We start from the raw sequence: 20349 nt of genomic DNA, 5'->3' as shown, positions 1-20349 counted from the left end.
GGCTCAGAGCGGGACGCGATGCAAATACGATATATAACGATAGGTTATGTAGATAACCTAGTTATATTAGTATTGGCTGAGCGTCCCGCTCTGCGCGGCCCTGAGTTCCCTCTTGAGGGATCTTTTCCTGGGACGGGTTTTGGCGAGGAAGGGTGTTTCATGACCAGAGTCATGGTTATATGGGTGGTGCCACCATAAGGGGCGGGGACCCATACAGGTGGGGTGCATGTGTTTTTTTTCGTGGGAGGCTCAGAGCGGGACGCTCAGCCAATACTAATATAACTAGGTTATCTACATAACCTATCGTTTTCCTTTGTTATAACAGGTAAAAACAGCAATAAAAAGTCAAATTATTTCTTTTTGTTACTTTATAATCCCATTAATGCAAGAAACTGTGTGTTATAAGTATAAAGTATAATACATCGCAAATTACTTTGGGTATGCAATTGTCAGGCGTTTTATGCTAAATGTGGGGTATGCTTGGGGATATATAAAACGTTATACACTGTTATCTTCATTTTAAGGGTAAATAGGTTGTGCGGCTCCCTGAGCATTTTATTTTGTGGGACGGGGGAAAAGTGGCTCTTTTGATAGTGAAGGTTGCTGACCCCTGATCTAACCTCATAGTCAAATTGGCAGACGACACAACAGTACTTGGCCTCATCAAAGGAAATGATGAGACCTCATACAGGAGGGAGGTTGAGCGACTAGTGGAGTGGTGCGATGGTCATAACCTTGCTCTCAACCCCACGAAGACCATGGAAATGATCATTGATTTCCGCAGGACTGGTGACCTCAGCCACTCTCCACTCCTCATTGGAAATGAGGAGGTGGAGAGGGTTTCAAAATGTACGTTTCTGGGCGTGACGATGTCTGATGACCTGTCCTGGGGGATCAACATCACCTCTGCTGTGGGGAAAGCACAGCAACGCCTTTTCTATCTGCGGAAGCTTAAATGGGCTAAACTCCCACAGGGACTGATGGCCAACTTCTACCACTGCGCAGTAGAGAGTGTGCTCACATACGGACTACTGGTGTGGTTCTCCAGCTGCACCAGGGCAGAGAAGGAGGCCCTACACAGAGTGGTCAAGGCTGCAAGGAGGATCACTGGAGCTAGCCTCCCAGATATCTCCACAGTCTTCACCTCCCGCTGCCTACGTCGTGTGAATAACATCTTACAGGACCAGTACCACCCAGCACACCATCTTTTTCAACTGCTGCCCTCTGGTCGAAGGTATAGATCCATCCAGTCCGGAACTAGCAGACTGACCAACAGCCTCTATCCACGGGCTGTCAGGCTGCTCAACGATCAACATCAACTTGCCTCCTTCCCTGCCTCCCTCCCTGAAGGCCCCCATCCCTGCCTCCCTCCCTCCCTGAAGGCCCCCATCCCTGCCTCCCTCCCTCCATGAGTCCCTCCTTCCCTGCCTCCCTCCCTCCCTGAAGGCCCCCTTCCCTGCTTGCCTCCCTCCCTGAATCCCCCCCCCTTCCCTACTACTGTAATCGAGGAGATTTACACCGTAGATGCGGTCCAGTTATGCTGCTCTGATTAAAGGTTATGTTAAAGTGGTATGTGGTCCAGTTATGCTGCTCTGATTAAAGATTATGTTAAAGTGGTATGTGGTCCAGTTATGCTGCTCTGATTAAAGATTATGTTAAAGTGGTATGTGGTCCAGTTATGCTGCTCTGATTAAAAGGTTATGTTAAAGTGGAATGTAGTCCAGTTATCTGCTCCGATTACGTCCTACTGAAGTTGACAGGCTTCAAATGTGAAAGTATATAGCCTTCATACATTTTTTATTTTGTGTTTATATTGTGTTTTCTATGCAAAATCCTTTTCTTCAAAGTAACTAGTAACTGATGGGTTCAGATCATAAATTCAGATGTAGTGGAGTAAAAAGTACAATATTCCCCATGAAATGAATGGTGGAGTAAAAGTATAGAGTTCCCTAAAATGAAAATACTCACATTCAAGTACTAGTAGCTTAAGTAAATTTACTTAAGTACAGTACTTGAGTAAAAATACTTTGTTACTTTCCACCACTGGAAAACTCAATACATGCACCAACACTGGTAACAGATACTGGGTTACCAGGCTAAAATAGGGCCGGACTTCCCCTTCATGTAACACAACACTTATTTTCGAGTCAAAACCAAAAGCGGTTCATGTGTCTTTTTCATCACAGATGAATGTTAACCTTCTGTAGAGTGTGGTTGTGAAAGGGTTAACACTTTGTCGTGTGGCAGTGAAAAGGGTTAAACATTCTGTATTGTCGCAGTGAAAGGGTTAACCCTTTTGGTAGTGTGGCAGTGAAAGGGTTAAGAGCTCTTCTCGAGTCTCGTCTCGCTCCACACTTCACCCAGTGAGCTGCGCTCTTCAGCTAATGGAACGGTGCTAAATATAACAGCTCTCTGAAGTCTGTGTTGGCAGTGATGAAGTGGTGTGGTATCCCTGGAGCGGCGTTTATCTCTTCTGGGAGGGCGAGCGTAGAGGCTAATCTCCTCATCCTCCCTCCTCCCCCTCCCCCTCCCCCCCTCCTCCTCCTCCCTCCTCCTCCCTCCTCCACCATCCTCTACCCTCCTCCTCCACCTCATTTTCCCTCCTCATCCACCCTCCTCCTCAAGTCACGTCTTGGGGAGAGAGAGCGAGAGAGAGAGGGGGGGAGGAAAGAAATAGCGAGAGAGAGAGAGGGGTGGGAGAGAGAGAGTAGAGAGAGAGAGCAAGAGACAGAGCGAGAGAGATAGGGGGGAGAGAGAGAGGGAGAGCGAGAGGGGGGAGAGAGAGGGGGGGAGAGAGAGAGAGAGAGAGAGGGGAGAGAGAGAAAGAGGGAGAGAGGGAGAGAGTAGAGAGAGAGGGGGGAGAGAGAGAGGGGGAGAGAGAGAGAGAGAGAGAGAAAGCAAGAGAGGGTGGAGGGAGAGAGCAAGAGAGCGAGAGAGAGAGAGAGAGAGAGACAGAGAGAGAGAGAGAGAGTAGAGAGGGTGGAGAGAGAGAGAGAGAGTAGAGAGAGGGTGGAGAGGGTCTTCCTGTGTGCCACTTACATTCCCTCAATTGAATCCCCATATTATAAGGAGGACATGTTCTCCATCCTAGAGGACGAAATCAACCAGTTCCAGGCTTGTGGTCACATTGTAGTTTGTGAGACCTTAATGCCAGGACAGGACGAGAAACCTGACACTCTCAGCACACAGGGAGACAAACACCTATCAGGAGGTGGAAACATCCCCTCCCAAATAATTATGCCCCCCCCAGTAAAAACTATGACCAAACAACAAATAAACATGGGTCACAATTCCTACAGCTCTGTCGCTCGCTTGGACTGTGCATAGTCCGGTAGGCTCAGAGGGGACCCTTATGGTAGTTACACATACAGCTCATCTCTGGGTAACAGATTACTTTATCACTGACCTCAGCCTAGAGTCTCTCAGAGCGTTCATCAGTCAGCCAGCAAACACCCCTGTCAGACCACAGCAAAACCACTGTCTATCTGAACAGATCAACACCCAACCAGGATGTATCAAAACCAAACAAACTACACACTATTAAAAAAACTCTACAAATGTAAATGAAGTAGTATAGAAGCATTCCAAACTGCTATAAAGCTACAAAAGGGTCCAATCATGATTAGACCGATTCCTGGAGAAAAAAAACGTCCAACACAACAGCAAAAGTGCAAACAGGGCGGTAGAAAACCTCAATAATATATTTGACCTTACAGCCTCCTTATGCAACCTAAAGGCCTCAAATAGGAAAGCGAGGGAAAAATGTTAATATGCATGACGGTATGATAATGATTGTAAAAATCTCAGGAAGAAATGAAGGAACCTATCAAACCAAAAACACAGAGGCGGCTGGGTGGCGTAGCGGAGATTGCACTCGTCACCATTGCAAGAGACTCTGGTATCGAATCCCAGTCTCAGCATTGCCTTCGACTTGGGCCGGCCGTCGTATTGGCTCATTTGGCAGAGTCAGCGGGTGGAAGTCAATGGGTGGGGATTGGATGTTGTGGACAGCGACTCCTACAGGGCGGTTGGGTGATGCCTGCACAGCAGAGACAGGAAGTATCGGGGGCAGCGTGAGCCTCCCACGCGTTACACCTCGCCACAGAGTCTGCGCTGTCTGGTGAAAAGATGCGACAGGCTGCCTCCTTGTGTACCGGAGGGGACATGTGATGCAAGGCTTCTATCCTCACTACAACTGACCAGTGGGGGGCAAAGTCTAGCAACGTTCAAGATAGGGGAGGGGAGAATTGGCTATACGAAATTGGGATGGGAGAAAAATAGAAAATGAGGAGAAAAAAAGTGGATACAAATTAAAAAAAAACACACAGAGACCCAGACAACCAAAACACACGTCTTCAATACAGTGAAACATTGAAACACTACAAAAACATGCGGGAAAAATAGGGACCAACACGTTAGAAACCAGCTACAGGATATACTGTAGAGGAATCCATAAAACCAAACAACTTCAGGGAAAACTGGAACAAACTAAACAAACAACACCATGAGGAGCTATCCATCCAAAATGGAGTCGTATGGGTAAACCACTTCTACAATCTCTTTAGCCCAATACAAAATAATGAACAGCAAAAACACATACAAGATAAACTACAAAGCCTAGAGTCAACCATAAAAGACTACAGGAGAGAGGGAGAGAGAAGAAGAGAGAAGGGGAGGGAGAGGGATGGAAATAAAGAGAAAGAGACAGTCTGCATATCTCTCTTATCTCCCTGATGTAGCATCCTCCACTCTTAAAGGTATCACTTTGCTGCCACGCTGTGACCTCAGAGGTCACCCAGAGGTCACACGCACGTCTCCCCAAATCCCTCCAGTATGTGTCTGACAAACAAGTGACCTCGAAACCAGATGGTAGAAATAGCTCGGTGCGATAGGCTATAGGATTACTGGGAAGTCGCGTGATAAAGATGGGGAGTCAACGGTCCGTTTAAAACCAAACATTGTTGAGAAATTAGTAAGGGGGGGGGGGTTATGCAAAGTCCCAGATGGGTTTGGGGTGCGAGTCTTTCTGTGAAGGGTACGACACCGACACACACCGACACACACCGACACACACACACACACACACGCAAAGAGAGAGAAGCAGAGAGAGAAAGGAGAGAGAGGAGAGAGAGAAGCAGAGAGAAAGGAGAGAGAGAAGCAGAAAGAGAGAGGAGAGGAGAGAGAAAGAGGAGAGAGAGGAGAGAGAAGCAGAAAGAGAGAGAGAAGCAGTGAAAGAGAAGCAGTGAGAGAGAAGCAGAGAGAAGCAGTGAGAGAAAGAGAGAGGAGAGATAGAAGCAGAGAGAGAGGAGAGAGGAGAGAGAGAGAACACACAATCACACTAAATACTTGTTCTTTGAGCCTAGGGGGGGTGATGTATGGAGTAGCGGCAGCGCTACACGAGAAAGTTCCAGCGACTTCAAAGATGTAAACGTGTGGTTGGAGAAGTAATATTTAAGTATACGTTGCAGAGCCAGTGGTCCGGAGGAGTTCTGGTGCCGAACACTGGAAAACGGCATGTTAGGAAAACATGGGCCTCTTTGGAACGCCGGGAAACTCACAGAGAGAGTGAACGGTTCAGGCGACACACAAGACGGTCGCCGCACACTATGCCTGCAATTCCCGCTTGACCGCGCGTCCTTTCTTAAAATCCTTTGTTCATGACGCATGAAACTACACACAGTGGTGTGTAGAAATAGTCAGATAAATGAGTACTCTGGTAAAAGTAAAAGTCCTCCCTTCAAATTCTACTTAAGTAGAAGTAGTATTTGCTATTGAATGTACTTAAGTAAAAGTACACATTCTACATGACGTTTGTGTATCCATTGATCTCTAAATGTTATGTTAAAGTGGTGTGTGGTCCAGTTACGCTGCTCTGATTATAGGTTATGTTAAAGTGGTATGTGGTCCAGTTATGCTGCTCTGATTATAGGTTATGTTAAAGTGGTATGTGGTCCAGTTATGCTGCTCTGATTAAAGGTTATGTTAAAGTGGTATGTGGTCCAGTTATGCTGCTCTGATTAAAGGTTATGTTAAAGTGGTATGTAGTCCAGTTATGCTGCTCTGATTAAAGGTTATGTTAAAGTGGTATGTGGTCAGGGGAGGAAATTAGGCCACTTTACTCGCCAAATGCGAGTATTTTTTACGTTTGGCGAGTGATTCATGAAGACCACTCGCCAGTCTGGCGAGTTGACAGTGCCACGAGAGCACTGCACAAGACCCGCGGACATATATAATGTTTAATAAAAGTTCCCGCAGTACTGGCCAACCCGCGGACATATTTAATGTTTAATAAAAGTTCCCGCAGTACTGGCCAACCCGCGGACATATAATGTTTAATAAAAGATCCCGCAGTACTGGCCAACCCGCGGACATATATAATGTTTAATAAAAGTTCCTGCAGTACTGGCCAACCCGCGGAAATATAGAATGTTTAATAAAAGTTCCTGCAGTACTGGCCAACCCGCGGAAATATAGAATGTTGAATAAAAGTCCCGTGGTACTGGCCATCAGTCAAGGAAGCACTCGCAAACAGATAACGTTAAACACAGAAGATGGAAAACAGACAGACTGAGCAACGGGGAACTGCATCCAACCCTAGTACAACTCTCGAGTCCAAGGCAAGGACACATTTAAATTACAGAGGTGTATGTTAGTCTATTGCGCACCGGACTACGACGTAAGGTTAGACATTTTATTTCATGCTCAAAAGCCCCTGGCTTGCACATCGCAGTCACGAAAGGGGCTAGCTCAACCAGTGCACAACAGCAGACCAACCCAACTGACGTTACCACAACACTTGACGCCGGTACTTCACAGCACTGTCGTAAGGCCACCGTGCCGTCTTAAAGGCACAGTGAACACTCGGATGCATACACAACATTGACGTGGCTTGACAACCGAGGTTCAAAGTTAACTTGATTGACTGATTGAAAACTTTATTAACAGATTGCAGAATGGGTACAATACAGTACGGCTCAATACACACAATTGTTAAGGGGATGCAGACCAGAGAAAGACTTTCGTCTTGTTTACATCAGGGTCCCCCATTTTCAATTCATCATAACATATGACATACAGTACACGACATACAGATAGACAGTACTGCTACATCTATACATTTCACATCTATCTATCTATACACTTCACAACATACTTCGGTTTTTTTCTTTCACTGCCCAACCCAGTCCAACCCAGCATCTTTCACTGCCCAGTTCAGCCCAACCCAGTCCAGAATAGATCCCTCTTTCATGTTAATATGTGTTATGCTAATATTGTGAAGAGTAGAGACTGTTATTAATGTTTTATGCTAATAAATATTTTAAAGAGTAGAGACACGGTGTGATTATTACTATGATTGAAAATCAATTTAGACGAAGACATACAAAGAAGTAATTATCACAATTAGCGATTTTTTTTGGCTGGTAAAAAATCAGTTTGTCTGGTAAAAAAAATCAGATACTCGCCAGTTGGCTGGTAAGCCAAAAAGTTAGTTTCCTCCCCTGTATGTGGTCCAGTTATGCTGCTCTGATTAAAGGTCATGTTAAAGTGGTATGTAGTCCAGTTATGCTGCTCTGATTAAAGGCTATGTTAAAGTGGTATGTGGTCCAGTTATGCTGCTCTGATTAAAGGTTATGTTAAAGTGGTATCTGGTCCAGTTATGCTGCTCTGAATAAAGGTTATGTTAAAGTGGTATGTGGTCCAGTTATGCTGCTCTGATTAAAGGTTATGTTAAAGTGGTATGTGGTCCAGTTATGCTGCTCTGATTAAAGGTTATGTTAAAGTGGTATGTGGTCCAGTTATGCTGCTCTGATTACGTCCTCTTGAAGTTGACAGGCTTCAATTGTGAAAGTATATATAATCGCTTTACAATTTATGTATTTCACTCACCCATTCACTCACACGTTCACACACCGACGGCGGAGGCAGCCATGCAAGGTGCCGACCTGCTCATCGCGAACAGTTAGGGGTAAAGTGTCGAGCCGGAATTGAACCAGGAAACCTCTGATTACCAGACGACCGCTCTACCACCTGAGTCCACTGTTCTGTCCGCTGAACAGCCCATATTTTAAAAAGATGAAATGTAAAATTCAACCAGTAAATCAATGAATCAGAAGCCTGGAGCTCAGAGCTGGACAGACAGACCGTTCTTTAATAACTCTTATGGATTTAATATACATGTCATATTTATTTTTCTATGCACAAACACCAACACAGTTTGCAATGTTGGATGATAAAGGTGGGACAGGAAGAATCTTACCCACTTTTGTACAACACAAATCGGACAATACTCCCACATGAGTTTATATGGCGATGGTGAAATGTAACTGTGTACACCAGTGTTGTAGGACTCGACTCCTGGACTGATTTTCAGGACTCGTGACTCGACTTGGACTTGAGCACTGATGACTCGGACTTGGACTCGAGGATTGACTGCATTCCAGACTCGGAAGGTGCAGACGAAAACTCGGACTTGTTAATTGATAAATAGTTATTTTATTTGTATTAGGCCCTAATCATTTGGCATAAGATAGTGATGGCTAGTGCATTTGTTTGGCTATTGTGTCACAACGTAAATAAACTCCCTTTGAAACGGTGACCGCTGTGTCATTTATGTTTAATGTAGACCTTTTTTTATTTGTATGTCAGCTCTTTGACTGCCAGAGTGGAGTGGACTCAACCTTGATGACTTGGACTCGGACTCTGACTAGGATAATGGGGACTCGACTCAGGCTCTTCTTTGGTGACTCGGACTTGGACTCTATCACTGGGGACTCAAGATTTAGTGACTTGACTACAACACTGGTACACACACTACCCCCCTCTCACTGTCTCTATCTACACATCCACTAGTACACACACAGCTGTCTTGTTAGGGCGTCATTATCCAGATATCTCTGCACATCATATCTATAATTCACATTATGTATGTCAATGCTCTTAGTTTAGTCTACTCTCCTGTAAAAATACCTTGTTAGCTTACAGAGATAGCTTACAGAGTTAGCTTAATCAAAGTTAATCTTAAGTTTAATTACCCTACATACTACGTAACCTGGATGTTTGCCTAAAATGACATTTTAACACTTTCACTGCCACACTACCAAATGGTTAACCCTTTGACTGTGACAATACGGAAGGTTAATCCTTTCACTGCCACACTAACCCTTTCACTACCACACTACAGAAGGTTAACCCTTTCACTACCACACTACAGAAGGTTAACCTTTCACTACCACACTACAGAACGTTAACCTTTCACTACCACACTACAGACGGTTAAGTTTGGTAGTGAAAAGGTTAACCTTCTGTAGTGTGGTAGTGAAAGGGTTAACAGTCAAACTCCTGATTGTGCACATCACACGTACCCAGATTATGGATTCCCGGGACATCAATAACTCCCTCCTCCTCCTCGACTTCAGAGACAGATGTTCGGAGACCTTTCCTCTTCCTGTTTGATAACGATCACTTCCTGCCTGATCCTTATCGGCCTATCAGAGACCGGATCTGAGCGTCAGGAGAGTACCTGGCCACTGCTGCATACTAAGAACCAGTCTTCCTCCCTCCCAATCCACCCTCCTCCTCCTCATCGCCCTCTCTCAGCCATCTTCCACACCAACTCTCTCATTTTGATATGAATTCCTCTGTTTCTTTGAAGTACATTGTTTACAGCTTGTTATTATGTTTTATTTTTTGTGGCCATCTTGGTCTATAATATACTTATTGTTAAGTATACTATATACTTATTGTTTATGTGCCTTGTAAGCCCATATGGGCTGGGCATACATCTGTATGTAAGACACACAAAAAGAAAAAAACATCCATCAATCAAATGTATGATGGAAAGTAACTTCAGTCTCTGTCCTCCTCTCCCCCTCTCTGTCCTCCTCTCCCCCTCTGTCCTCCTCTCCCCCTCTCTGTCCTCCTCTCCCCCTCTCTGTCCTCCTCTCCCCCTCTCTGTCCTCCTCTCCCCCTCTCTGTCCTCCTCTCCCCCTCTCTGTCCTCCTCTCCCCCTCTGTCCTCCTCTCCCCCTCTCTGTCCTCCTCTCCCCCTCTCTGTCCTCCTCTCCCCCTCTCTGTCCTCCTCTCCCCCTCTCTGTCCTCCTCTCCCCCTCTCCGTCTCCGTCCTCCTCTCCCCCTCTCTGTCCTCCTCTCCCCCTCTCTGTCCTCCTCTCCCCCTCTCCCCCTCTGTCCTCCTCTCCCCCTCTCTGTCCTCCTCTCCCCCTCTCTGTCCTCCTCTCCCCCTCTCCGTCTATGTCCTCCTCTCCCCCTCTCTGTCCTCCTCTCCCCCTCTCCGTCTCTGTCCTCCTCTCCCCCTCTATGTCCTCCTCTCCCCCTCTCCGTCTCTGTCCTCCTCTCCCCCTCTCTGTCCTCCTCTCCCCCTCTCTGTCCTCCTCTCCCCCTCTCCCTCTCTGTCCTCCTCTCCCCCTCTCCGTCTATGTCCTCCTCTCCCCCTCTCTGTCCTCCTCTCCCCCTCTCCGTCTCTGTCCTCCTCTCCCCCTCTCTGTCCTCCTCTCCCCCTCTCTGTCCTCCTCTCCCCCTCTCCGTCTCTGTCCTCCTCTCCCCCTCTCTGTCCTCCTCTCCCCCTCTCTGTCCTCCTCTCCCCCTCTCCGTCTATGTCCTCCTCTCCCCCTCTCTGTCCTCCTCTCCCCCTCTCTGTCCTCCTCTCCCCCTCTCTGTCCTCCTCTCCCCCTCTGTCCTCCTCTCCCCCTCTCTGTCCTCCTCTCCCCCTCTGTCCTCCTCTCCCCCTCTCCGTCTATGTCCTCCTCTCCCCCTCTCTGTCCTCCTCTCCCCCTCTCCGTCTATGTCCTCCTCTCCCCCTCTCTGTCCTCCTCTCCCCCTCTCTGTCCTCCTCTCCTCCTCTCTGTCCTCCTCTCCCCCTCTCCGTCTATGTCCTCCTCTCCCCCTCTCTGTCCTCCTCTCCCCCTCTCCGTCTATGTCCTCCTCTCCCCCTCTCTGTCCTCCTCTCCCCCTCTCTGTCCTCCTCTCCCCCTCTCTGTCCTCCTCTCCCCCTCTGTCCTCCTCTCCCCCTCTCCGTCTATGTCCTCCTCTCCCCCTCTCTGTCCTCCTCTCCCCCTCCCTCTCCTCCTCCGTCCTCCTCTCAGTCCGCGCAGACAATGGATGTGTTGTGGGGAGAGTGCAGCGAAGTGAACACCTGCATACGGAATGAGCTGCTCCTGGTTTCTAACGAGGCCGTCCGTGAGAGTCTCTTCATTAGGGCCGGTGTCGATTTTGTACTTCCCTCTTCCACTACAGTCTCCGGTCAACCCCGTCGTCGCCCTCCCTCCTCATCTTAATGGCTTCAGCAGTGGAGAGAGAGAGTGGACATTTGACAAAATAACTCCTTCATTTTGTGCCTGTGTGCCTTTCATTAGGAGGAGAGAGGAGGGGATCGTTATCTCTGCAGACGCGACATCTGGGCCCCGCCCCCTGTACCACTGCCCCGCCCCTGAACCATTGCTCCGCCCCCTGAACCACTGCTCTAGTATACTGAATCACTGATCTACACCTATATTGTCACCGAATTTCCCCAAGGGGATCAATAAAGTTCATCCTTATCCTTATACTGAACTACACCTATATACTGAATCACTACTCTAGTCTAGTATATACTGAATCACTGCTCTAGTATATACTGAATCACTGCTCTAGTATATACTGAATCACTGCTCTAGTATATACTGAATCACTGCTCTAGTATATACTGAATCACTGCTCTAGTATATACTGAATCACTGCTCTAGTATATACTGAATCACTACTCTAGTCTAGTATATACTGAATCACTGCTCTAGTATATACTGAATCACTGCTCTAGTATATACTGAATCACTACTCTAGTCTAGTATATACTGAATCACGGCTCTAGTATATACTGAATCACAGCTCTAGTATATACTGAATCACTGCTCTAGTATATACTGAATCACTGCTCTAGTATATACTGAATCACGGCTCTAGTATATACTGAATCACTGCTCTAGTATATACTGAATCACTGCTCTAGTATATACTGAATCACGGCTCTAGTATATACTGAATCACTGCTCTAGTATATACTGAATCACTGCTCTAGTATATACTGAATCACTACTCTAGTCTAGTATATACTGAATCACTGCTCTAGTATATACTGAATCACGGCTCTAGTATATACTGAATCACTGCTCTAGTATATACTGAATCACTGCTCTAGTATATACTGAATCACTACTCTAGTCTAGTATATACTGAATCACTGCTCTAGTATATACTGAATCACTGCTCTAGTATATACCGAATCACTACTCTAGTCTAGTATATACTGAATCACTGCTCTAGTATATACTGATTCACGGCTCTAGTATATACTGAATCACGGCTCTAGTATATACTGAATCACTGCTCTAGTATATACTGAATCACTGCTCTAGTATATACTGAATCACTGCTCTAGTATATACTGAATCACTACTCTAGTATATACTGAATCACTACTCTAGTCTAGTATATACTGAATCACTGCTCTAGTATATACTGATTCACGGCTCTAGTATATACTGAATCACGGCTCTAGTATATACTGAATCACAGCTCTAGTATATACTGAATCACTGCTCTAGTATATACTGAATCACTACTCTAGTCTAGTATATACTGAATCACTGCTCTAGTATATACTGAATCACTGCTCTAGTATATACTGAATCACTGCTCTAGTATATACTGAATCACTGCTCTAGTATATACTGAATCACTGCTCTAGTATATACTGAATCACTGCTCTAGTATATACTGAATCACTACTCTAGTCTAGTATATACTGAATCACTGCTCTAGTATATACTGAATCACTGCTCTAGTATATACTGAATCACTACTCTAGTCTAGTATATACTGAATCACGGCTCTAGTATATACTGAATCACAGCTCTAGTATATACTGAATCACTGCTCTAGTATATACTGAATCACTGCTCTAGTATATACTGAATCACGGCTCTAGTATATACTGAATCACTGCTCTAGTATATACTGAATCACTGCTCTAGTATATACTGAATCACGGCTCTAGTATATACTGAATCACTGCTCTAGTATATACTGAATCACTGCTCTAGTATATACTGAATCACTACTCTAGTCTAGTATATACTGAATCACTGCTCTAGTATATACTGAATCACGGCTCTAGTATATACTGAATCACTGCTCTAGTATATACTGAATCACTGCTCTAGTATATACTGAATCACTACTCTAGTCTAGTATATACTGAATCACTGCTCTAGTATATACTGAATCACTGCTCTAGTATATACCGAATCACTACTCTAGTCTAGTATATACTGAATCACTGCTCTAGTATATACTGATTCACGGCTCTAGTATATACTGAATCACGGCTCTAGTATATACTGAATCACTGCTCTAGTATATACTGAATCACTGCTCTAGTATATACTGAATCACTGCTCTAGTATATACTGAATCACTACTCTAGTATATACTGAATCACTACTCTAGTCTAGTATATACTGAATCACTGCTCTAGTATATACTGATTCACGGCTCTAGTATATACTGAATCACGGCTCTAGTATATACTGAATCACAGCTCTAGTATATACTGAATCACTGCTCTAGTATATACTGAATCACTACTCTAGTCTAGTATATACTGAATCACTGCTCTAGTATATACTGAATCACTGCTCTAGTATATACTGAATCACTGCTCTAGTATATACTGAATCACGGCTCTAGTATATACTGAATCACTGCTCTAGTATATACTGAATCACTACTCTAGTCTAGTATATACTGAATCACTGCTCTAGTATATACTGAATCACTGCTCTAGTATATACCGAATCACTACTCTAGTCTAGTATATACTGAATCACTGCTCTAGTATATACTGATTCACGGCTCTAGTATATACTGAATCACGGCTCTAGTATATACTGAATCACTGCTCTAGTATATACTGAATCACTGCTCTAGTATATACTGAATCACTACTCTAGTCTAGTATATACTGAATCACTGCTCTAGTATATACTGATTCACGGCTCTAGTATATACTGAATCACGGCTCTAGTATATACTGAATCACAGCTCTAGTATATACTGAATCACTGCTCTAGTATATACTGAATCACTACTCTAGTCTAGTATATACTGAATCACGGCTCTAGTATATACTGAATCACTACTCTAGTCTAGTATATACTGAATCACTGCTCTAGTATATACTGAATCACTGCTCTAGTATATACTGAATCACTGCTCTAGTATATACTGAATCACTGCTCTAGTATATACCGAATCACTACTCTAGTCTAGTATATACTGAATCACTGCTCTAGTATATACTGATTCACTGCTCTAGTATATACTGATTCACGGCTCTAGTATATACTGAATCACGGCTCTAGTATATACTGAATCACTGCTCTAGTATATACTGAATCACGGCTCTAGTATATACTGAATCACTGCTCTAGTCTAGTATATACTGAATCACTGCTCTAGTATATACTGAATCACTACTCTAGTCTAGTATATACTGAATCACTGCTCTAGTATATACTGAATCACTGCTCTAGTATATACTGAATCACTGCTCTAGTATATACTGAATCACTGCTCTAGTATATACTGAATCACTACTCTAGTCTAGTATATACTGAATCACGGCTCTAGTATATACTGAATCACAGCTCTAGTATATACTGAATCACTGCTCTAGTATATACTGAATCACTGCTCTAGTATATACTGAATCACGGCTCTAGTATATACTGAATCACCGGTCTAGTATATACTGAATCACTGCTCTAGTATATACTGAATCACTGCTCTAGTATATACTGAATCACTGCTCTAGTATATACTGAATCACTACTCTAGTCTAGTATATACTGAATCACTGCTCTAGTATATACTGAATCACGGCTCTAGTATATACTGAATCACTGCTCTAGTATATACTGAATCACTGCTCTAGTATATACTGAATCACTGCTCTAGTATATACTGAATCACTACTCTAGTCTAGTATATACCGAATCACTGCTCTAGTATATACCGAATCACTACTCTAGTCTAGTATATACTGAATCACTGCTCTAGTATATACTGATTCACGGCTCTAGTATATACTGAATCACGGCTCTAGTATATACTGAATCACGGCTCTAGTATATACTGAATCACTACTCTAGTCTAGTATATACTGAATCACTGCTCTAGTATATACTGAATCACGGCTCTAGTATATACTGAATCACTGCTCTAGTACATACTGAATCACTACTCTAGTCTAGTATATACTGAATCACTGCTCTAGTATATACTGATTCACGGCTCTAGTATATACTGAATCACAGCTCTAGTATATACTGATTCACGGCTCTAGTATATACTGAATCACGGCTCTAGTATATACTGAATCACTGCTCTAGTATATACTGAATCACTACTCTAGTCTAGTATATACTGATTCACGGCTCTAGTATATACTGAATCACAGCTCTAGTATATACTGATTCACGGCTCTAGTATATACTGAATCACGGCTCTAGTATATACTGAATCACAGCTCTAGTATATACTGATTCACGGCTCTAGTATATACTGAATCACGGCTCTAGTATATACTGAATCATGGCTCTAGTATATACTGAATCACTGCTCTAGTATATACTGAATCACTGCTCTAGTATATACTGAATCACTACTCTAGTCTAGTATATACTGAATCACGGCTCTAGTATATACTGAATCACTACTCTAGTCTAGTATATACTGAATCACTGCTCTAGTATATACTGAATCACTACTCTAGTATATACTGAATCACTGCTCTAGTATATACTGAATCACTGCTCTAGTATATACTGAATCACTGCTCTAGTATATACTGAATCACGGCTCTAGTATATACTGAATCACTGCTCTAGTATATACTGAATCACTGCTCTAGTATATACTGAATCACTGCTCTAGTATATACCGAATCACTACTCTAGTCTAGTATATACTGAATCACTGCTCTAGTATATACTGATTCACGGCTCTAGTATATACTGAATCACGGCTCTAGTATATACTGAATCACTGCTCTAGTATATACTGAATCACGGCTCTAGTATATACTGAATCACTGCTCTAGTCTAGTATATACTGAATCACTGCTCTAGTATATACTGAATCACTACTCTAGTCTAGTATATACTGAATCACTGCTCTAGTAGATACTGAATCACTACTCTAGTCTAGTATATACTGAATCACTGCTCTAGTATATACTGATTCACGGCTCTAGTATATACTGAATCACAGCTCTAGTATACACTGAATCACTGCTCTAGTATATACTGAATCACTACTCTAGTCTAGTATATACTGAATCACTGCTCTAGTATATACTGAATCACTACTCTAGTCTAGTATATACTGAATCACTGCTCTAGTATATACTGAATCACTGCTCTAGTATATACTGAATCACGGCTCTAGTATATACTGAATCACTGCTCTAGTATATACTGAATCACTGCTCTAGTATATACTGAATCACTACTCTAGTCTAGTATATACTGAATCACTGCTCTAGTATATACTGAATCACTGCTCTAGTATATACTGAATCACTACTCTAGTCTAGTATATACTGAATCACTGCTCTAGTATATACTGAATCACTGCTCTAGTATATACCGAATCACTACTCTAGTCTAGTATATACTGAATCACTGCTCTAGTATATACTGAATCACTGCTCTAGTCTAGTATATACTGAATCACGGCTCTAGTATATACTGAATCACTGCTCTAGTATATACTGAATCACTGCTCTAGTATATACTGAATCACTGCTCTAGTATATACTGAATCACGGCTCTAGTATATACTGAATCACTGCTCTAGTATATACTGAATCACGGCTCTAGTATATACTGAATCACTGCTCTAGTATATACTGAATCACGGCTCTAGTATATACTGAATCACGGCTCTAGTATATACTGAATCACTGCTCTAGTATATACTGAATCACTGCTCTAGTATATACCGAATCACTACTCTAGTCTAGTATATACTGAATCACTGCTCTAGTATATACTGATTCACGGCTCTAGTATATACTGAATCACTGCTCTAGTATATACTGAATCACTACTCTAGTCTAGTATATACTGAATCACTGCTCTAGTATATACTGAATCACTACTCTAGTCTAGTATATACTGAATCACTGCTCTAGTATATACTGAATCACTGCTCTAGTATATACTGAATCACTGCTCTAGTATATACTGAATCACTGCTCTAGTATATACTGAATCACGGCTCTAGTATATACTGAATCACTGCTCTAGTATATACTGAATCACAGCTCTAGTATATACTGAATCACTGCTCTAGTATATACTGAATCACTGCTCTAGTATATACTGAATCACGGCTCTAGTATATACTGAATCACTGCTCTAGTATATACTGAATCACAGCTCTAGTATATACTGAATCACTGCTCTAGTATATACTGAATCACGGCTCTAGTATATACTGAATCACTGCTCTAGTATATACTGAATCACAGCTCTAGTATATACTGAATCACTGCTCTAGTATATACTGAATCACTGCTCTAGTATATACTGAATCACTACTCTAGTAAGGCTGTCCCCGAACCCTGTTTTTAGGGTTCGAACGTTCGCCAGGGTTTTCGTTTAGTTTTTAAAAATTAATTAATTTTATTATTATAGATTTTACGGGGTGTTAGGGTTAGGGTGAAAAAAATTTTGTTTACAGTGGTGGCTGTTCATGTAAACAAAGCACTCAGAAGAAAATAAAGGGAAAAGACAGCAGTCAAACATACCGGTAATATCATATAACGCACTCACTTTTAGTTGGGTATGCCATACGCGCCAGCCACTTCACCCAGGCGTTGCGCGATGCTTACTCCAGAATGTTTTATCTCCAGTTATTTTGTTTCTTTCTTTCTCCCGCACGGCCCCGTACTTCAGAGTGAGGTTGTTGGAAGCGGTGGATCTTTTGGGCATGGTGTAAATGGGCATGGTGCTTGAGCACTGCTGTGTTGTGCGTCCCCACCTCCCCGGTGGCGTCGCGTGTGCAATGTGCACCAAGCGTTCCACCCAAAAACGTATTTTTATTTTTTTCGAACGTTCGAACCCATTCATTAAAATCCGAATGAACGTTCCGTTCGAACGTTCGGGCTCAGCCTTATACTCTAGTCTAGTATATACTGAATCACTGCTCTAGTATACTGTATGTCCTGTAGACGTTACCCAGCAGCTGTACTAATGTTTAATGTTACTGCCTCTGTGTTCAAGCCACCAAATACAGCTCCTGAACCGGAGGATGAATTATTAAATATGAAGTAAATTAATATTTCTTGTTTAACTGACCACATTATAAGCTATTAATATTGATACTTTGAAACGCATGCACTTAAAAAGGCCCTAAAACATCAGCATAACGCTTGGGACAAACACAAAGGGGGCAAAAGGAACGTAATCCTGGTCAGAACAACGGGGCAGACTACAATATTTGCATTTGTTAGCCATGCTAGTGATCTAAACAATCAATCCATGCCAAAGATAGATGTGTAAAAGGTGAAAGACTCTCACTCACAGCCGCGCTGATTTGGCAAAATGACATCCAGCCGTTTTCGTTTGAAACAGCTTTTAGTCGGGCACCAGGGTGCACTGCGGTGCAACACGGCCGTCCCGAGTTTGACTCCCGGACCCGGCGACCTTTGCCGAATGTCTTCCCCCATCTATCCTCCCATACTTCCTCTCTCTCTCTACCAAACTGCCCGGAAAAAAAACAATAAAATATCTACCAGTCAGGCGAGTGTCACGGTTTCTCCATAGAGCCCTGTCGTACTTTTTTAGCACAGCAGCTTGCGCAAGTAGGGGGCAACTTAATCACGTGACTCAGTTGGTATTGCTGATTGGCTCGAACACGGTATGTTTGTATACAGCGAACAGGTCTATATGTGAGTAGTCAGTAGAAGGTGACTTAGGCTACGTTGGCCCGAATCTGAATCTTTTTGGCTAATATATGACTCAGATCTGTTATTTTCACGACAGGGTGAACAACACAAATCAAATGGAATCTGATCTTTTCAATTCAGATTTGGGACACTTTCATGTCCTAAATCAGATACAGGTCTGATCTTTTGCAATGCAACCTCAAAATAAGAAAAGAAAGCCTTTTTCATTGAAATCTTCCATGGAGGAGAGTGCCTTGTACGACTGTTCGATTACCAATAATCACGATTATTTAGATTTATATTGAAATCACAATTATTAAATATGGTTACACATTGATATGAGAACATCTTATGACGAAGAATTTGTTTTACCCTTCTTGTCAACCAAAGGCTGCCTTTCTGTCATCTTCTACAAGTTACCAAAGGCTGCCTTTCTGTCATCTTCTACAAGTTACCAAAGGCTGCCTTTCTGTCATCTTCTACAAGTTACCAAAGGCTGCCTTTCTGTCATCTTCTACAAGTTACCAAAGGCTGCCTTTCTGTCATCTTCTACAAGTTACCAAAGGCTGCCTTTCTGTCATCTTCTACAAGTTACCAAAGGCTGCCTTTCTGCCATCTTCTACACGTTACCAAATGCTGCCTTTCTGTCATCTTCTACAAGTTACCAAAGGCTGCCTTTCTGCCATCTTCTACAAGCTACCAAAGGCTGCCTTTCTGCGATCTTCTACAAGTTACCAAAGACGTTTCCGAATAACTGTAGAAACGCACCGTGGCTCCCTCCTCCTACTGTGAGACCAAAAACAAATTTCCACATTATGGACAATAAAAAAAAAAGGTATTGCACATTGCATTTACACTGATAAAAAATGTGCACATTGCTCATAGCACATCCACAACGGTACATATGTAACGGTTGTGATATCGTCACCTTAAACTTCGATGCCCAGAGGGAGTTTCGAACCTGTGGTCTGCCGCACCACGGGCAACAGCACAGACCTCTATACCAAGAGGTGAACTCACTGCTTTGTAACACGTCTATGAGTCTTTTAAGGGAGCGAGTTTAACCCATAGTACCGCTACTCGCCAGTCACTTCACAAAGTCCTAAAGTCCATTGTGACTGCGCCTCGCGGTACCATCCGTTACACATAGACATTTTGTTATTTACATTTTATAGTATATCTACATCCTGTTATCTGCACTGCACACTTTTTAGAACTGTATATAGTAATCTTTATTTTAGTAATTTTATCTTATTCTTATTCAATGCAAATTGTATTGTATTTCTATTATTGGAAGCTGCTATGGTCGAGGAACCACAACAAATAGAATTTCTAACTAAATAA

General features: G+C 43.0%; 1 protein-coding gene across 1 annotated transcript in view; it reads right to left on the bottom strand.

Moving 5' to 3' along the window:
- rmp24 (ribonuclease MRP subunit p24) overlaps nt 1-20349 on the bottom strand; it is a 119009-nt gene that overhangs the window by 55489 nt on the left and 43171 nt on the right. The window lies entirely within an intron of this gene.

Source organism: Notolepis coatsorum, assembly GCF_963971535.1.
Source record: "Notolepis coatsorum genome assembly, chromosome: 4".
NCBI classification, from domain to species: Eukaryota; Metazoa; Chordata; class Actinopteri; order Aulopiformes; family Paralepididae; genus Notolepis; species Notolepis coatsorum.
The sequence above is the reverse complement of the archived record's forward strand: the minus strand, read 5'-3'. Positions and strand labels throughout refer to the sequence as shown.